Source organism: Calonectris borealis, chromosome 14, assembly GCF_964195595.1.
Source record: "Calonectris borealis chromosome 14, bCalBor7.hap1.2, whole genome shotgun sequence".
Classification (NCBI taxonomy): Eukaryota; Metazoa; Chordata; class Aves; order Procellariiformes; family Procellariidae; genus Calonectris; species Calonectris borealis.
Genome location: NC_134325.1, coordinates 860029 through 879007, shown reverse-complemented (window position 1 = coordinate 879007; position 18979 = coordinate 860029). Strand labels below are relative to the sequence as shown.

At 48.0% G+C, this 18979-nt stretch overlaps 1 protein-coding gene across 1 annotated transcript in view; it reads left to right on the top strand.

The window, feature by feature from the left end:
* The first annotated feature begins 7934 nt into the window (after nucleotides 1–7934).
* Nucleotides 7935–18979, top strand: part of LRP5 (LDL receptor related protein 5) — a 238361-nt gene continuing 227316 nt past the window's right edge. The window contains exons 1-3 of the mRNA XM_075162880.1: nucleotides 7935–8026; nucleotides 8920–9132; nucleotides 13626–13722. The gene's annotated coding sequence lies outside the window, so the exon portion shown is untranslated. The remainder of the gene's footprint in view (nucleotides 8027–8919; nucleotides 9133–13625; nucleotides 13723–18979) is intronic.

Here is an 18979-nt window from a genome sequence, read left to right as displayed (position 1 = left end):
CCAGCAGCTGGTGTCAGCCTGTTGTTTTGTACTGTTTGTGTGAAGTGGTCTTTGGGGGGTGTAGATATCAAAGAAGGTCCATTTGCAATGACACCAGCAGGCTGGGGAACCTCGCAAACAGCCCAGCTTGCAGTATGAAACTCAGGTCGCTTTGCTCTGTGTTGCAGAGCCAGGGCAGGACGTGTACAAACCGTCTCAGCCTGTCTCAGAAATGTGCAACAGTGTGGGGCAGCAAGCAAGGCTGCCCTGCCACCATGCTCCCACGTTATGCTGTCCCCTGGAACGGCCTCGTGTTTATTAGCAGCCGCTTTGCCGAGATGTGCAGGAGACCTGCTGCAGCGGGAGGTGGTGGAGGTGTGGAGTCCCTCTCCACCCCCTGTGCTCCCCATTTCTACCTGCATCCAGCGCACACCTTCCTGCCTGTGTGTGTGTGCATGCATGTGTGTGTGCATGCGTGTGTGTGTGTGTGCATGCATGTGTGTGTGCATGCGTGTGTGTGTGTGTGTGCATGCGTTTGGGAGGCTCAGCCCCAGGCTGGAGCACACGGGGTGTTGCATCCACGTTCCCTGCCAGCGGGTGCTGGTGTGAAGGCAAACGCTCCTCAGCCAGCTGCTGAGCGTGCCTGTCGAGTGCCGGGTGGCATGTGTAGGAACGGAACGTGGTTGCTCTGCTTCTGGGATGGGGTCAAGTCCAGAAGAGAAGGTCAAAGAAAGCCTTACGGGATCTGGGTGAGTGCTGGTCTTGGGGCTTTGCAGAGTGACTTCAGCTCTGTCACCAAAGTAGCATGAGGGTGGGCTTATATCAAAGACATTCATTTTGGCTGACAGGATGGCAATAGGTTAATCAAGCAGAAAAAGCAGTGAGGAGAAGCAGCTTTAACCCTTCTCTGCTTCCTCGCGGGCTCTGGAGAGGGGAGTCAGTCCCTAAGCACCCTTGGACGTGTGCATGCACCACCTTGTCCAGCCTGCTTTCCAGTCGGTCCAACACCCCACTGGTGTTCAGGCAACCTCCTTCCACCACCCCACTCCTTCTTTGAGGCTTTTGGCGGTCCTGGGGTTTCCTGGGTGGAGGCTGGAAACCCACAGTGTTCTGGGCAGGCTGGAGAGGAAACTCATACGGCACCTGGAGCGTCCCCCCTTGTAACTGCTCCTCCTGCTGCCCTTTCTCCTGCCAGCCCGGGGGAATTTTCTGAATCCCTTGGCTGGGATATGCCCCCCACATGGAAAGGGAAAAATCCATCATCAGCTCGGTTAATGTTAAACGGACTGTTATTAGGAAACTAAGCAGCAGAAAGTATGTTACTGGTTAACTGCCCTCTCTTGCCCTGGCTGTACCTGATCTCAGGAGGAGAATGGCACCATGCATTGCTGTCCTCCAGCTTCTGCAGACACTGCATGGACCCCTGTTTAAAAAGATTCGTGTTCGTGTGCGTGCTGTATCATTAGAGCAGCTATCCTGTTCTTCCATCAGTGCTTCCACTGTTTAGACTGCTGTGTGATTTGTTTGGGTTGATTTTTCTTTTTTTAAAAAAATCTACAAGTACAGACTGTGATGGCTTGTTAATAATACAGTGCCTCTTTCTACACCGGGCTGCCTCAGAACTTGTCTGAATCCAGTCAAAAGGCTTTATTTTAAAATAACTAGCTTTTTTTTTTGTAGCACAACAAACCAAAACCACATTTGCTCCACGCTGAGTTCATTTGTGCAGATTTCTGTTCACCTCACATTTTAATATTGAAGCTATAAACCCTGGAGTGGAAAGGTGGTGAGCAGAATGGTGTCTTGCAGAAATGCCACCAGACACGAGGCTGACAGCAACACTGCCAGGCACTGCTTGTAACGATCTTTGTTTCTTTGAGAAGCTACAGCCTCTTCCTTCTGTGCCTGTCTAAGGCCAGAGGCTGATGGTTCAATGGATGCTACTGTTCAGGCAGCGAGCAGAGAGAAAACAATGCAAAATTCATTGGCAAATCCATTGCTCGCACACACAGAGAGGCTGGAAAAGGCGAAAAATCAACAGCAACGTTTGCAGAGCATTCAGTCAGCTCCAGCTTCAGCTGCACACAATCTTCAGGTGTTCTTGGCATAGGATCAAGGTCCTGGTTTGTGGTGTGAGGAGGGAGGGAGGAGGAGGAGTGCAGCAGGAAGCCCTGTATTTGACTCGAATACTTTGCACTCAAAATCAGATGAGGTGCAAAGTCTGCCGCCTATTCGATTGGGAAAGTAGCATTTGAGCTTGCTTCCTTATTGTGGCTGATCTCTTCAAGCAGGACAAATCCTGCTTTCAGAATAAAGGATACAGGCTCAAGTTCCAGGTTCTTATTTTTAAGCACTCTTTAATCCCTCAAGTTAAAAATCTTCCCGGCATAGCTCTAGGCAAAGAAGGGATTTGGTGACTACACTCATCACTTTCTTTTTCTTTTCTGAATGGCGGTTCCCTGTTCTCTGCCACCCCACTCAACAACCCACTTTTTCCACTGTTTGGATTCTTATGTTGCTTTTCCAGCTTTACTTTCTGAAGGGATTGCCTCTTGTTTCCAAATACATCCTTTGCATCAGCTTGGGCTGTCCTTCAAAAAGGGAAGCAGCCGATGCAAAGCATTCTGGCGTGAGTCAGAAATCCTTATGGATGAGCTAAACACAGCAGAGCAGAAACCAGGTCAACAGTAGCTCTCATGAGGATTTAGCTCTATCCCTGGCATGGCACTTCTGATCTGTCTCTCTCCCAACCCTTCCACTTCCCTGTGTGGCCACACCTATGCCAGAAGGAGAGGCGTGCTTAAAACCTTCGTGTGGACAAGGCAGGTTGTATTGACCAGTCAAAGCATGTTTCGCTTTCCCTTAGGAAAAATTCATCAGTTAACACACTGGAAACATGCCCCTTCACCTTTTCCACCCCTATTAGTGAAGACAAAGCCTGTCTGCTCTTCTTCAGGATGGCGTTTTAGGAGTGAGGACCAGCTCTTGTTGTCTGTGTCCATACGATACCCATCACACACGTTCCACATCTGTTCAGCAAGAACAGTGCAAAACAGAAGTAGAAAACAGCATATGCTCCCCCTTTGTGGTGATGTTGGAGTCGCTGCGTCATGAGAAATCCAAATGCTAGAACAGCCAAGAAGCTCGAATTTGGACCCTTGGGAATTGGAATGAATTTATATTGTAAGCTCCAGTTCTGGTCTTATTATATATCCCTACGGTATATGACGGCACCATTGCCTACTGGAGCGTACACCAGGCCACATCAGTGGAGTGTGGCTGCCAGCTGCAGCCCAGAGATGAGCTATGACAGCACTCCCACCCAGTCTTCACATGGCACAACATCTGCCGTGGGTGAACCACGCATTTGCACTCAGCTAAGAGATTTTCCAGGTTGCAGTGTGGTAGCAGGGTAACATGGTGGGGCTGTGGTTAGAAACTTCTCAAGAGCTGCTTTCTGCCTCCTTGCACAATTTGCTGGCACCCCCTTTCTGCCCTGCCTCTTGCACAGTCTGTGGCTCTCTTTGGTCCCAGGTTCCCTCCGCTCTCAGCCTGCACTTTCTCTTCCACTCCATCAAGGATGATGAGCCTAGCGAGGAGCTGCAGCCAGTAAGGAGAAAGGTAGTTAAGTACAGGACGTTGCAACACATTGTGCCACGATGTCGGGTACAATACACGGCTGATAATGCACTGCTAGAAATATCCTTCATGCTGCTTCTTAGCTGTGAGGAGTTAATGTATGTTTTAACGTGTGCTTCAGAGATTCCCATGGCTTCAGAGGGGCAGGATTTCTGGCAGAGCACGATATCCATTTTTCATGATGAAGCTGCACTAACACGATGCCAGTGGGACAGCTTTAGGAGTTTGAACATAACAGGAGCATCCTGATGGGTCTTGAGTAACGTTATATCCGTGGTTGTAATGTTCTGCGGATGCACAGGGAAGATAATTTCTAGGTGTTTGCATGTGTTTAATTCTTTATAATAATTCAAAATGCAGTCAATTTGATGCTCTGTCCCTGTGACCAATTCTTTAATTTGGTGCACATTGCTACAATTATGATATTACATGAGAATCTTGGCTTTAAAATAAGTTTATAAAGAGCATTTGGCATTTTAATTATGAGATTTGACTTTTAAGTGACTACTGTCAGTGTGTGGGAACCCCTGTGCTCAAATATGAGGAGTTCAGTTCACTGAAATTGAGATATGCTTATCCACATTTCCACTTTCAGGGGCACTTGTTTAACATTTCCAGATGTCTCCTCACATACACCAAAGCCATTTTAAAATGATACTCAAGATTCTCATGCGGTGTCTTGATTGAGGATGCTCGGAAAAGACTCAAAATGACAAGAGCTGGCCAGACTCATGATTTGGTGGGACTGAATTCAGGGCTGGGAAAGATGCAAGAGCAGAAAGGACCTGTGGCCAAATCCCTTCAAGACTGTCATGCCAACGCGAGCCATTGTACAGCTGGCTGCGGGTACTAGTCCTGCTGGAGAAGAAGGACTCTCCTTCCCCAACTAAAATGTCCCTTGTGTCAGCCTAGGGTTCCTCGTTAGGAAAACCTGCACCCCTGCAGTGTGTGCTGCTCAGTTCCACAGAGCAATAGTGCCTATTCCAGCATTGAAATTTTGGAGGGAATGTAATTCCCAAGGAATGTATTTCCCTATCACACCATTGTCTTTAATAAAATAGCTCCAAAGAGTCAGCATGGACTATTTTTTTCACAATGTGATTTTTATTAGTAATTTATTCAGCCTAGCAGATGCCAGCGTGCAAACTATGCAAAGAGCAAATCTCTTCCTCAAAGTGTAAATATTTGCAGATCATATTCAATGGTATTTAGTACTCTGCAAACATATTGTCAACAGTTCTATCCAGACTCTTCCCTAATCGCAGCCTGAGAGTTGGCAGAGACATGTCCTCTGTGAAAAGACGGTTATGGAAAAAAATGATAGCAGGCTAAATAGGTTCTTGGCTTAATTAGACTGGAGTGATACCAGAGTTGAATCTGGCCCAGACCAAGTTAAAACTCTGTTATAGGAGCTTGTACCTACCACACACAGCGCTGGAGGGATGATGCTTCCAGGGGGACAGCCCTCCCCAGCACGCTGGGAACCTCTCTTGGCACTGGACAAAAAGGGCCATTACAATGCAGGGCAGGGAGGTTCAACCTTCCACGTGTTTTAAGGGATGTTCCACCTTTTCTTAGACATAACAGGAGATGTGTGACTATTCCTTGCACTGCATCAACTGGCTAAGTTTATTTGAATAGCCCAGAAGAGCAAATATTCCCTATCCCAATCACCATCTGTTCTTAAAACAGAAATGTGTTAGCTGTTAAACGCAGACCTGCCTTTTGGCCTCTAGCTCAGTGAATGCAAAATCCCGGAATGGGTTAATATCTGGGACACGGCTTGACTATATTGAGCCATTTCTGTTTCAACTAATATCCTAAAATCTCCTTTCCTGCACCTCCAGCCCAATCCCCTTTGATAACATTTCATTACATCCCATAATCTCTGCTCTCCTGACAATCCGGAATAAATACAAACCAACTGAAAGCTCAACGATGGCTTAGCCCTCATTTATATTCTGTGAAAACCTGCTATTGCAAGAATGTCTTAGCACCCCAGTTTTTCACACGAGGCATGTAAAGTTGCAAAGATCTCTAAACACTTCAAAATTACGTCCTCTGGGATTCTCAAAGGAAACAGCCCGACCGACTGACATTCCCTGTGCATCGTAGGGAGAGAGGTGAGCGAGGGCACAGTCATGACATCCCGTTCTCTTTGTTTGCATGATCACAGCTTTTTTTCATTTCATGTATTTTCCCATTCCACATCTGGGCTTCTCCGCGTGCATTTTTTTTTCTCCTGAGACTGTTTTTCCCAGAAATGTGCTTGTTCCCCACCACACCAACCCTAAGGGCCGGGTGCCCTCCTGCTTTGCTCAACAGCTTCACATTATTTCCTCCACCGTTGTGCTTTGTCCTGCCAGATAATCTGTTCTACAGCAGACAGTCCTCCTCCCCCCTTCAAATGTCTCTTCTAATTCTCTTAAATTGCAGAGCTTCCTTCTCCCTTCCTCCGTCTCTGGAAAGGAGGGGAGGGAGTATTTCAGTAGATGTCAGTATCTTACACGAATGATGGAATGATATACCTATACAATATATACAGACAGACATGCTTTAAATTCAGTCCTTAGTGTGGAGTGCTGGCCAGCTCTGCATTTTGTCTACTTTTAATTAACTGATGGACCAGGGTATCAACTCCTCCTCCTCATTGCTCATTTCGAAAAGCAGACTTGAGTGTTCTAAAATTACATGGGGATGTGTGAATGATTTCAGCATCACTTTCATCTATGGCCAGATTAGCAGTAGCAGCTGAAATCCCTGCATGACTTCAGGTAGCAAGGGCTCCTTCTTCACCGGTTCAAGGCCACAATCACTACGTAAAACGTCTCACAATACGGACTGCGCCTGTGTGGGCACAATGCTGTTTTCTGCACCTTTTTTTGATGGCTCTTCTTTGGGCGATCTGGAAATAACCCAAAGGAGCTGAATTCAGGAGGTAGTGTGCTTGCTCTAAAACGGGCACCCATAGCTTAAAGGAAATCCTGCACCTTCTGCCGTTTCATGGAGCCGGCTCCACACTTCAGAATGCGGCTGAGACATACATATTATATGTGTGTCTGTATCTAGATGTACATAACATGGTATATAAAAGCTTCAAAGCTCCACTGCTGCTAGGGTTTGCCCCAAGCAGCTGTGGGCTGCTGATGTGCAAACTTTTGGCATAGGCAGCAGCACTGAAAATAGCAGAACAATCAACATGGAGCTGATTTCTGCTATTTGATTCAATATTTAATTCAGCAGCACCCTCTACTTAAACAATGCTGTTGCCAGTGGACTATCACGCCTAGTAAACCAGAGATTTGCATAGCTTAGGGATGAGAAAAGTTATGCCTAGATTATGGTGGAGTATCTGTGTTTTTCACAGTCCAGGGTAGCCAGAAGCTGTTAGCCTGAACATTTTTCTAATTTTTCCTCCTTGGTGGCGATTATGAAAGCTTGGACCCAACTAATCCAGCCATTGTTCCTCTACTTATCACAAAAAATCCTGTGACGTTTGCTTGCAGAAAACATGGGCAAAATGCGTTGGTATTAAACCAAGCTTTGCCAAGACGACACTCCTGCTGCTGCACCGCAACAGGCAGAAGATGGTGGACGCTGGAGTCCGTGTTACAAAAATTCAGCAGAATGAAAACACCTCATCTGACTACAGCTTCTCACCGGCGCATCCTAGACCCAGCGCTAAAAAACACGGACCGTAAGCTGCGGTGCGCATTCAGGGCAACTTATACACGGTAACAGCGACCGGAGCCATCTCTGGCTTGGTGTAACCGCAGAGAAACGACGGCAGCTCGGAGCCACGCGAGGGGCCGGCGGCCCCGCAGCGAAGGCGGCAAAGCTCTCCCTGAGGAGACGGGGGCGGTTCGGGCCGCCCAGGCCGGGGCTCGGGCCGGCGGCCGCCCGCAGGCCGTCAGCCACGGGGACGCTTGGTGCCGAGCTCGAGCTCGCGCTCGCGCCAGGCGGGGCCAGCGGGCCGGCTCCGGCCGCCACACGAGGCCGGCTCTGGCACCGCGGAGGCGGGTTCCGGCGGCGCGGCGCGGCCCCCGAGCCCCTGCTGCCCCCTGCGCCCCGGCCCAAGCCCCGCCCCCGCGGCAGACGTCACTTCCGCGGGCAGGTAGCCACACCCCGCCCTCTGCCCCTAGCGCCTCGGGGTTTCCGGGGCGAAAAGCACCGCCTGCGCACCGGGACGCTCCGCCCCCGGCGCGGGCGGAGGGGCGGGGCGGGAGCGAAGAAGGGGCGGCCGGGGCGGCAGGGGGCGGGGCGCTAGGCGGGCAGGCCAATGAGAGGAGGAGGGGGCGTGTCCGGGGCGGGGCGCGGCCGTGGCATGTGGCGGGGCGCTGGGCGGCCGCGCTCCGCTCCTTCCCCGTGGGGCCGCGCCGGCGCCGGGCGAGCGGCCGCCTCCGCCGGGGTAAGCGCCTCTTCCGCCCCGCCGCCCCGGGGCCGCGCCCTCCGCCGGGCTCCGCCGCGTCCTGGGTGCGGGCGGGCGGGTAGTGACTCGTCCCGGGCTTGGGGGAGCGGGGACGCCGTGCCGGGTGAGCGGCCGCGCCGCGGTCTCCGGGGCGGGGGGGCGCGGGGCGGGTGTGAGTTTGAACCCGGCGGGACGGGGATGGTCTGGCGGGGGAGCAGGGGCTCGGCAGCCGTTCCCACCCACTGCCACAGAAGTTGCAAATAAATTTGCCCAGAAGTTGCAAATAAATTTGCCAGTCAGCTGCGACCCCCGGGAGCCGTCGCGGAGGTGATGGCTCTGCGCTCACCCGTCGCTCCCCTGCAGCCCGGTGTGTGCGTGCTCGCAGGTGGTTTTGTTCTGGGGGAGGTGGGAGCGGGGGAAACGCGGTTTCGCTGCGGGGAGGAGAGCTGATTGACTCAGCAAGTAATTCGCTGCCGGACATGTAACGTTTTTGGGGCCTATGGACCACCTCAAAAATATGGTGCCTGTGGCAGATCACCCTTCTGCATGGCGTCACAGATAGGTAAAAATATCCTGTGTCTGAATGAATAACGTCAAGTGTGTACAATTGAGATCACCTTTGTAAATGGAGTCCTGCTGTGTGTTGTATCGTACTGGAATCTTTTCCATCGTCTCGTACCTGCAGTAAAGGTTTTCAGTAGGTTTAGCTGGGCAATGTTGGCAAGGTATCAGCTGGAATCCAGTAAATGGTAGGAAGAATAAATACTGTTCTTTGACCAAACTCTCAAATACAGCATCGTGTGGGGATAGCCTATCGCAGCGGATCTTGTTCCAGTGGATTCAGTGAATCCCTTAACTTTCCCCTCTGCTGTCTCCCAAACTTTGTCTTCTAGGACTGACAAAGAAAAATCCTGTCTCAGGACCCTGTCAAGTAAGGTGCCTCGATGTCCTGCACGTTAGCTGCGTGAACCTCTGCCAGCCTTGGTCATGCAACAGCGCTCCTGTCTCCTGATAAAGTGAGTTAACTGACTGCTTGCTGGAGGAACGAATCCGTAGAAAGGCCAATCCTCCCCGCCTTGAGCTAAGTTGCAGCCTTGCTGAGTGAGGTAAACTTGCTGATAGTGAGCATTTGGTGCCCTTTAGACCTCAGAGGGTTTCAAAGCTGATCAGTAGTTTTGAAAAGTAGGCTAGAGATGCATGTTGATGCAGTGTCTCTCTCAAAAGTGCATGTATTTCTGTATTAATCTTACTTATCTGCCATAATCACCCACTACTATATAGGTTAATGCAGTCCATTCCACGGTAATCGGTAGTTTAGAAGGAATCTATCCGTTTTTATTAGCTTTCACGTCTATAGTAGATTAATGCACTTGCTGTGCATGTTTGCTGCTTGGTTCTGGTTTTTATATATATATATTAAAAAAATGTATGTATACACTCATGTATTGCTTTAAGTACTTCTCTGGGGGAAATTCCAGACTACATGCCCCTTAACACGTTGGTGCAGAATCTCTATTTTTTGTTTTAATTGCACATTCCCTGCTGGATTTATAAACCCATCTGCCAGAAAACAGACTTTGCATCTGGTTATCTGCTATTGAAATTCTAATTGGCACATCGATGCAACCTGCAGCCTCTGCCTTCTACGGGAAGTCTCCTGGCACAGACTTTTCAAAGGTGATGGGAGTAATTTGCAAGCGAAATTTCAAGCTTCAGTGATGAAAAACATCCATCCTGAAGGCCTGATAATGTGTTTAAAATGTCTGGATGCATACTCTGGATTACAGGGTTAGGTAATGTAGCCACTTTTAAATGTAGTAGCTGACTTTTTCAGTTGTATGTGACTGACTAAATTTTCAAGAGAAAATTTATTTAATGTTCACAGGAACATTAAGGAATGGAGATGTTTGTTTAAAGCAGTGCATGCTGGAAATGTCCAAAACTTTGCTTGAAGAAACTGTGAAGAATTGATTTGTTTGGGTAGAGTTTCTTGCCTCTTTTTTTTTTTTTTTTTTTTTTTAAGGCATGGATAAAACTTTTCTCCATGAAGCTTTCAGTATACAGTTCTGCTGATGTCTCCCCATGCTCTGACACATAGTGTTAACTGAGCACGTATTCTGTGTATCGTCATCCATGCTTGATCACAGTTTTATAAGCTGAAAGTGCCGTAAAGCAGGTCCGGCAAGACTTTATGCCAGCATACTTGCAGTGAAAAATTACGGGGGACCTGGATGTAGGAGGAACGAACTCGTTGCTCCGCTGTGTACCCACAGACCAGGTGTATCGCAGTGGCTGCTTCACCCTGGCTGACGTGCGTGTTCTGGTGATGCTGGGCGTACGGCTCAGAGCGGTCGCGCGGATGGCTGGGTGTCACGCGCGTGCCTTTCCTCGCAGCCCCCGTCTCCGTACGGAGATCTTCTACGTTGCCTGCGTGCGTGTGCTGAACAGCCGTGCTCAGATCCATCTGACCTGTTTCTGCTCTCATCGCCGGACCCCACATACAAGCATGTTCAGGCACTGCTAATGTCTGTTTTAGATTTATCCTTGCCCTTTAATTGTTGCTTTGTGTTTGATACAACCTTCTAATAGCAAGGACAATTACGCACTGGGAAAGCCGGAGGAAAAAGCAGTCCATTCACCGGCACCTGCGTGTAGATCCTCAGCTGCTTGCACTGCTAAGGCCCCCTTGCAGAGCAGTGACAGTCCACACCAGCTGGCCGTTTGCCCTTTAAGTGCTTAAATTGGGATCGGGTGCCTTTCTGAAGGCGGCGTTCACCCCTACGAACACAGAGCTGCTACAAAGTTCAGTCGTGCGGTAGATGAGAAGCCCTCCCCCCTGCCCCGGCACAGTAATTGCTGGGTGAAGCTCCATGGCTTATGCTGCACCAGGAGCCAAACGAGATGATCTTTGTGGCTTTTTTCCTCCTACCCTTGAAGGGACGGGGAGGGCAATGTCCCTGCGGCGTGTGCTGTTGCTGGATGCCATCTGACACTGCGCGCCCTGTCTCAGCAAGGTTGCTTCCCCTCCCGGCTTCCAGCCTCTCCTGCAGGTCAAGCCTTTGTCATACCCCACCTCTCAATGACACCCAGCCCCTTTGGGTCTGGGAAGGACTCCCAAAGGGCTGTTGGCTTTGACTGGGAAGCCATGAAGTCCTGTGAAGGAAACTGCGGTTGAACCCTTTCTCTCTAGACTGTAGCAAGCACTTAACACGTTCGTTCCTCCTGTCAATTCTGCTCCCTTGGACTGGAGTTGTGGTTCTCTTTCTACAACTTAGACTTGGAGGAGTCAGGGGGCTTGTGAGTTGACAGCTGGGGTGTAAGGATGCTGCTGGCGCTGCAGGGACATTGACATTGAGGTGCTGGAGCGTGTCCAGAGAAGGGCCACGAAGCTGGTGAAGGGCCTGGAGCACAAGTCTGATGGGGAGCGGCTGAGGGAGCTGGGGGTGTTCAGCCTGGAGAAGAGGAGGCTGAGGGGAGACCTCATCGCTCTACAACTACCTGACAGGAGGTTGTAGCGAGATGGGGTTGGTCTCTTCTCCCAAGTAACAGCGATAGGACGAGAGGAAATGGCCTCAAGTTGCGCCAAGGGAGGTTTAGATTGAACATTAGGAGAAATTTCTTTACTGAAGAGTGGTCAGGCCTTGGAACAGGCTGCCCAGGGACGTGGTGGGATTTAAAAGGCGTGTAGATGAGGCGCTTAGGGACATGGTGTAGTGGGCATGGTGTGCTGGGTTGATGGTTGGACTCGATGATCTTAGAGGTCTTTTCCAACCTTAATGATTCTATGATGCTGAAAATGAGTGCAGGCAGGAGCTGGTTGTGCACTTTGGAAATGTTGTTCACAGCTCCTCCAGCTTTTGACTGGTGATCCAAGGAGGTCACCATGCAGGTAAGGTGCCCAGGGTGCCTGTGGTACAGCAGTTCATCCAGCAAAGGACAGCGTGTCTCCAGCGTGGTACATCCCTTCTTGAAGGAATGTCTGCATGGACATTGCTGCATGTTCCTGTGAACAACTTATCCAACAAAACCAAGTGGCAAGAAGTGCAGAAGTGGGTTTTAATGCTCAGTGGAACCACACGCTTGCCTTGCTGGTGTGTGGAGCAGCACTTAGTTGCTTGCTGTTGTGCTGTCTGGCTTCCTCGTTGCTTTGGTTCTTTAGGTGTATTTGTGGAAACCCTGCATTTAGCTGATGGCTCTGCTGTGCCGTTATTGTGATTATCACTGAAATGAGGTTTCCTGTGGGCAATTTTAAATGTCGATCAGTGTAGGTGCCAAAACTTCCATTGCCTTTGCTGGCCTTGTTTTTCTTTGCCTTTGTGGGGTTGGCCTCAAGGACCAGATCTTGGGTTTCAGTGCTGAGAGGTGGGGGTGCTACTGCATTGGCACCGAGTTGGTGCTGTGCAGCGTCGTCGGACAGGACGGGGCTGAAGCGTAGCGCCTGATGGCTGTGTCGCCGTGGTGGGAGAGCTAGTCTTCAAATGCACTTTGCAGAGGGTGAGATCTCTGGAATGACCCGTGTGTGAGCCTGGATTTCCCATCACGTCCTTTGCTCCCAGTTTACAGGATAACTTGTCAACCATTTGGAAAGCACATCGGGTGCTTGGTTGTTTGTTTTTTCCTGTAGGACAATGAAGTATGAAGAAAGGAAGGGAGGGCAGAGAGCCAGGGGTATGGGTACTTGTCCATTTGCAGCCAGCTGGACTGTCCCCCAACGCATGTGGCAGGACGCACAGTCCATCTGTACGTCTTGCACCTGCTTGAGGAACCAGCCGGGTCCTCCATTTGGGCAGGGAGTTAGGTCTGCGCAGTCGGTGGGGTCGCAGTTGCATGGCCGGGTTACCTCTGCACATCGCCACAGCTCCTGTCACCTTTGCTTGGGGAGTCTCGGTTGAGCTGTTTCCCCTAAAGGACAACTAAATTGTGCTCTGCAGACGTGGCCGTGGAGTCTCCAAGCCCCCGTAGCTACCTCCGTTATTCCCTAAACAGGCAGAGAGGGAAGGGGAGGTTGTTCCTTATTGAGACATTCAACAAGTCCTCTTCACGACCATCACTGCTTCTCTAATGGCTGTCCAGGAGCGCGTGGGGGTTGCCTCCCTGAGCTCCAGCTGACTTGTGCCAGGCCTGGAGAACTGCTTATGCAATAGCTCAGCAAAACACTTGAGCGCATACTTCAGATAGAGAAGGTGCACTGGTTTTAGATTTGTTTTATAAAAAAAAAGGGGGGGAGAAAAAAAAGTGATTTGATGAAATTAGCATTGAATTTTGCATGTATATTTGTGTTGGATTTGTATTTGTTTGGCTTGGGGAGTCTTTGCAGCAGTTTAACTAAATCTGGGTTTAAATTCACTGAAGTTAAACTCCCAATACAACTTGTGTGTGGAGACCAGGATGAAATCTCATTAATTTTAATAGGATTAAGCATATTATTTTGCTAAGTCGTCTTCTCTATCTTTCTTTGTTTGGCTTCTCTGTATTAAAAAGCAGGATAAACCTTTCCACTCTTCCATCTTTTTGTAAAAATGCTTTGACGGTCTCAGAGAAGTGGCTCTCTGGTTGCATACAATAATATTTTACACATTTTTTTTTTCTGTGCTTTCAGCTGTAGTCCTAGTGTATCCAGGCTTTTATTGGCTTTTGCTTCCCCTAAAGGTGCAATAATTCCTGACAGCAAGAGAACAGTTACAAGTGTTTGCCTGGTAAGTTTCTACACTCAAAATTATTTTTTTTTCTTTTGCTCCCTCTGGACAGGTTTGAAACTGCTGTTAAACAAGTCCATTAGTAGAGGAAAATTTTGTAGAAGTCAGCAGGAACTGAGCATGTGCAGGTGGGTGAGCGAATAAACTGAAGAACAGAGAATAAAGGTAGAAGTGTTATGAATGCAAACTGGTTGAATGGAAATATTGGGGTCCATTTAAGATGTAGCAAGCCATTAATTGCAGAGGAGGCAACTTCATGTGTTTGTGTTACCTCTTCACTTCCTTATTTCTCAATGTACTATTGACTATTTTTGATTTTGTGTGATTTATGTTATAGGAACACTCCTCTTCCCCCTCTCCTTCAGAAAAGACAAACCCCACAGCGGGCATTTCTGGATGTTTCTGAGATGCTCTTAACGACACTCTTACTAAGTATATGCTTTCATAGGAAAAGCAGACTGTCTTGTAGCTCATGCATTAAGCTGGGTTTCACGAGACTCGATTTTCATTTCCGGCTCTGACCAGTTCCTCCTATAGCTACACACAAATGGCTGAGTCTTCTCACACCTCTTCTTCCACCCTGAGATAAGGGAGGGTTGGTCTATCTTACCTACGCTCTGCTCTTTCAGACTGATGCCCTGTCATGCTGTGGACTGACCCGTGTTACAAAGGTTGGGCTGGTGTGTTTGTGTCAGCAAAGCTCCTTTACATCATCATCCTTTTGATGAAACTTTACATCATCAGTGTGTGTTTTTGCTGGCAGTAGCATCTGGACTTAAGTTCCCATGTCTAATTAAAAAGGGAGAGCATGGTGGAAAAGAAGCTCTCTGATATTTTGCCGTAATATAATCAGGAGATTGGCTTATTAAGGGGGTTAAGGATGGGAGTTTCTGATGGGTGAGAAATGCCCAGGGATAAGTTGAAATTCTCCATGTCCAAGCAAAGAGCATTTGCTCCCTAGATCTCTACCCATAGTAAATGGGTGCTAGTCTAATTGTTAACTTAATAAACAATAAGTATTGCTATAAACATTTTTTTCTGCCTTTGTCAGCTGTGCTGATCAAGGATTTTTTCCTGCTGAGACCAGTTTTCTTTTAAGTTATCATTTCTTCCCGTTTCTAAAGCTCTTCATAGCCTAGCTGATCTGGAAAGATGATGATGTCACTAGGATTTCACAGCAACTTCTGTGAATCTTCATGTGGGTTTCTGACACTCTTTGACCTGATGAGGCTTAAAAAAGCAGCAATATGCTTCCCTCCTTTAAAAGAAAACATTCTATACTCAGGTTTCATTTAAAAAAAAAAAATTGTTTGGAAAATCTCTCATTCATGAGCATGACGGAAAGTGTTGGGACTGTAGGCATGACCAGCTTGTCTGAGTGTGAAGACTTGAGACCAGCTTTAGAAAGCGCAAACATGCTCCCTCCTCGAGCATTTTTTGTCATTAGTACTTTTTGTTAATGAATCCTGATTATCTAGGGCTTTACAAAACATGCAAAACCCATTTAATCTTTCCAGTTCCTTTTTATAGCGAGGCTTGTGTGGGATAGTCACAGTATCTTCCTTGGTTTGTGATACGGATGACGTAGTGTCTTTACAATATTTCCTTAGGCTGATGTAGAACTGCTAAGCCTGATTATCTCAGATGCTTTCCATGGAAAGCCTGGAAATGGCCTCATCTGCAAGAGCAGCAGCTCCTGCATTGTCCCAACATGGGACTGCTATGCAGAGCTCCTTTAGGAACAAGAAGTGTAAGTGCTATGGCTGAAGACCACCTCTCACCGATGGTGAGGTGGGGCATATGCCTCTGAAAGTGACAGTTCTTCCTGGCAGTGCATCGAGCCGTATCACATGGCCATTAATGCAGTCCATACGAACTGTCCTTCATCTCTACATTTGTTGAGGCTTCTGTTCTTGAATTGGTGTTGCGACTTCTGTTCTGGGAAGCTCTCCTATGAAGAAAGGCTGAGAGCTGGGACTGCTCAGCCTGGAGAAGAGAAGGCTCAGGGGGATCTTAATGTACATAAACACCTGAAGGGAGAGCGCTCTTTTCGGTGGTGCCCAGTGGCAGGACCAGAGGCAATGGGCACAACCTGAAACACCAGAGGTTCTCTCTGAACATCAGGAAACACTTTCTCACTGCGAGGGTGACTGAGCCCTGGCACAGGTTGCCCAGGAAGGTTGTAGAGTCTCCATCCTTGGAGATACTCAAAAGCCACCTGGTCACGGTCCTGGGCAAGTGTCTCTAGGTGGCCCTGCTTGAGCAGGGGGATTGGACCAGATGACCTCCAGAGGGCCCCTCCAACCTCAACCATTCTGTGATTCTGTGAAAATTGTGCAGAGAGCTTCTTTAATGTCTAACTGGAAGTCAAAACTCTGGCCAAGGTACCTGCTGCAAAATAAACTTAGTTTGCATGATGTGTAGGTTCCCATGTCTCTAGAAGAGCTTCTGGCCTTTGTCATCTGAACTGTATGTCCACACCACTGCTTCTGGGCCTTTATTAAAAATGGTGCAGTGGACATTCAGTCAATAAGAGCTGTAGGACTTGTTCATCAGTCAGCTTACTGCACCATGTTAGTGGACCTTAGGTGCATGAGACTATCTGCGTGAGGTAGAAGCAGAGGTCTGTCCAGTACAGTGTTGTCTTCAACAGTGGTCAGTAATATTGGATGTAGACATCATCCCCCGACACTTGGTATCATGAGACCCTCTGGCAGTTCAGTTAAAAGCCAATATCCTCCCACTATTCCCTTTCTCTTCAAATCTTTTGTGTGCGTTGAATAGCAGAGGCCCCAGCACAGATCTCTGGAACTTCACTGATGGGCACTTGTCCTTGTGAAAACCTACGGCTTCTTTCTGCTCTTTGTTTCCTATTCTAATCAGTTATCAGTCCATGCAAAAGCCTTTCTTTGTAGCCAACAGCATCTTAGTTTGCATTAGAACTTTGAAATGATCTCTCACCAAAAACCTTTATACAAATCCATGTGTAATGAACAGCCTCAAAGGCTTTTAGATATGAAAGATAATTTCCTGCTACAAAGCTATGTTGACTCTTCCTGAAGCCATGAAGCAAGGTGATAATTGACACCAAGAACAATTATATCTTCATCTATGATGTGTTTTTCGAGGGATAGCCAACAGTTTATATTTGCCTTGTAGATATGGCAGGATCCACGTGTTCTGGCTGCAGTGACCATCTCTGAGATGGTTGGAGTGGGCATGTACTGTGGCTGAAATGCATCACTGACGACGCCTGGGGTATACGTGGCTCTAGTGAGCACATTTTGGGCAGTGAAGCCAGCAGGGGAATGCAATGTCATGAGCCTGCCAGTCGTTACATGACTTAATTTTATGCAGGTCACAGGTTCCACTAGTTCTGCTAGACTTACTCTCAGGTATAAAGGTAAACACGTGCTTTGTGTGTTTGAAGAATTGCTGCCTGAGGCAGATATGCTGACGTGGAAACAGCTGATAACGTTCTGCAGGGACATTTGCTGCTTGAGTTTGAGAAGCACGTGGCCTGGATGGAGCTGTAATGCAGATGGCTTTTGTTACCAGCTGACTTGAAAAGCAAAAACATGGAAGCTGGGTTTGTTTTCTATTCAGCAAACAGCTTTTGACTGGATCTGGTGCATTCATAGATTCCCGTTTGTTGCTTTTCTGTCTGTTGCAAAGGGAGCAAGGATTTCTAGGCTTTGAAAATCTTGTAATTTGTAAAAAAAATCTAGAAGCTGGATATGTGTTGATGCAATGAAATCCATTCAGCAAATAAACAGCTGTAACAGAAGTGGATTTCTGGTGCTGATGACCCATCCTCATAAGGAATATCTGAATGAAAGAGATTTTTAGAATAAAATATAAACAGAAAATGCTGGTGAGGTGGGGGGTTTTGTGGGTTTTGGTTGCCTTTTTTTTTTCCCCCCGCAGGTTTTGGCAGTATTAGCAAGCATTCTTTCTGGGTGGTATGTTCTCCACTTGGTCTTTGACCTCTCTGAAAGTGGAAACAGAGGTAATGCAAACTGTGGAGCGGGCAGGCTGTCCCCTGGGAGTTGACTGAAAACTGCAAACCCTTCTGCTATATGAACTCCTAGGTTATTGCGTGTCTTGGGACAAATTTGTTTGCAGAACCATATTGAAATCAGTAAGATTATGCCTGCAGAGGTTCCTTCTGGAGTTAAAATACATGCTCCAAAATTGTGATTCCTTAGGTATATGCCACGGTGTGCTCAAGCGTTCACATTTACAATTGCTTCTGAGCAAGATACAGTGAATGCATCCAGTGAACATACAGCCATAATACTGGATTTCATATGGCAATTCATCTGCAGAAAAGATGTCTGGATGAGGGAGAGAATAAATAAAATACATGTACAAATTTATTTCAGTATTTCTCTCTCATCTCCAGGAAAGTTTTTGCGGGAGGGAAATGAAGGAAATTGCAGCACCTTTAAAACGCAAAGGCTGAAATGGTGGGCATGCAGTGGTTAGAGGTTGGTTGGTGGTGTAGACGTTAGTATGCGGGAAGGGAGAGTTTTCTATCTTGGCCTATCAGTGCTGGAGGATTTGCTAAAAAAGATTTGATGTGTAATTCCTCTTCAGATGGCTGTCATAAAAAAAAAAAAAAAAAAAAAAAAAACACAAACAAAAAAAACCAAAAACCACCAACCAAAACCAAAACCCCCCAAAAAAACCAAATCAAAACCAACCCCCCAAAGCCCCAACCCATGCTATGAACATCGAATCCTCACTGCAGGGCACGTTTTCTGCTCCGTTATCTGCTTGGGCAGATTTACCTCATGGTACAATTTCGGGCAAGTCGAAGTCAAAGTGCCCTCCTGTAAAGCGGCTCAGGTGCCCAAGAAGCCGAGTGCTGAGACAGAAGCTGGATTTTGTTGGGAAGCTGGTGGAGGCAGAAGCACTGCTTTCTAGGGCAGAGGAAGCCTTTAATTTCTCCTCACTTGCAAATGAAACTCTTGAAGATCCTTCCACTGAATGCTAAAAGTACTTGACTGTTCAGTTACAGCCAGGCCCTTGGGAAAATCAGCGAGTTTAAAGTGTGAGCTGTTCTAACAGCTTTGTTAAACCCTGTGTGGGTGCTTGCTGTGTTTGAGATGCAGCTGGTAGGGGAGGTGGTGTCTCCTTGCCCTGCTGAAGCTCAGGCTCCCTGTGTGTCCCTGGCATCATCGCTCTGAACTGGGACCCTGGACCTGGAGCAGAGCCTCTTCTGATGGAGAACACTTCTTCTCCATGGTGGTTC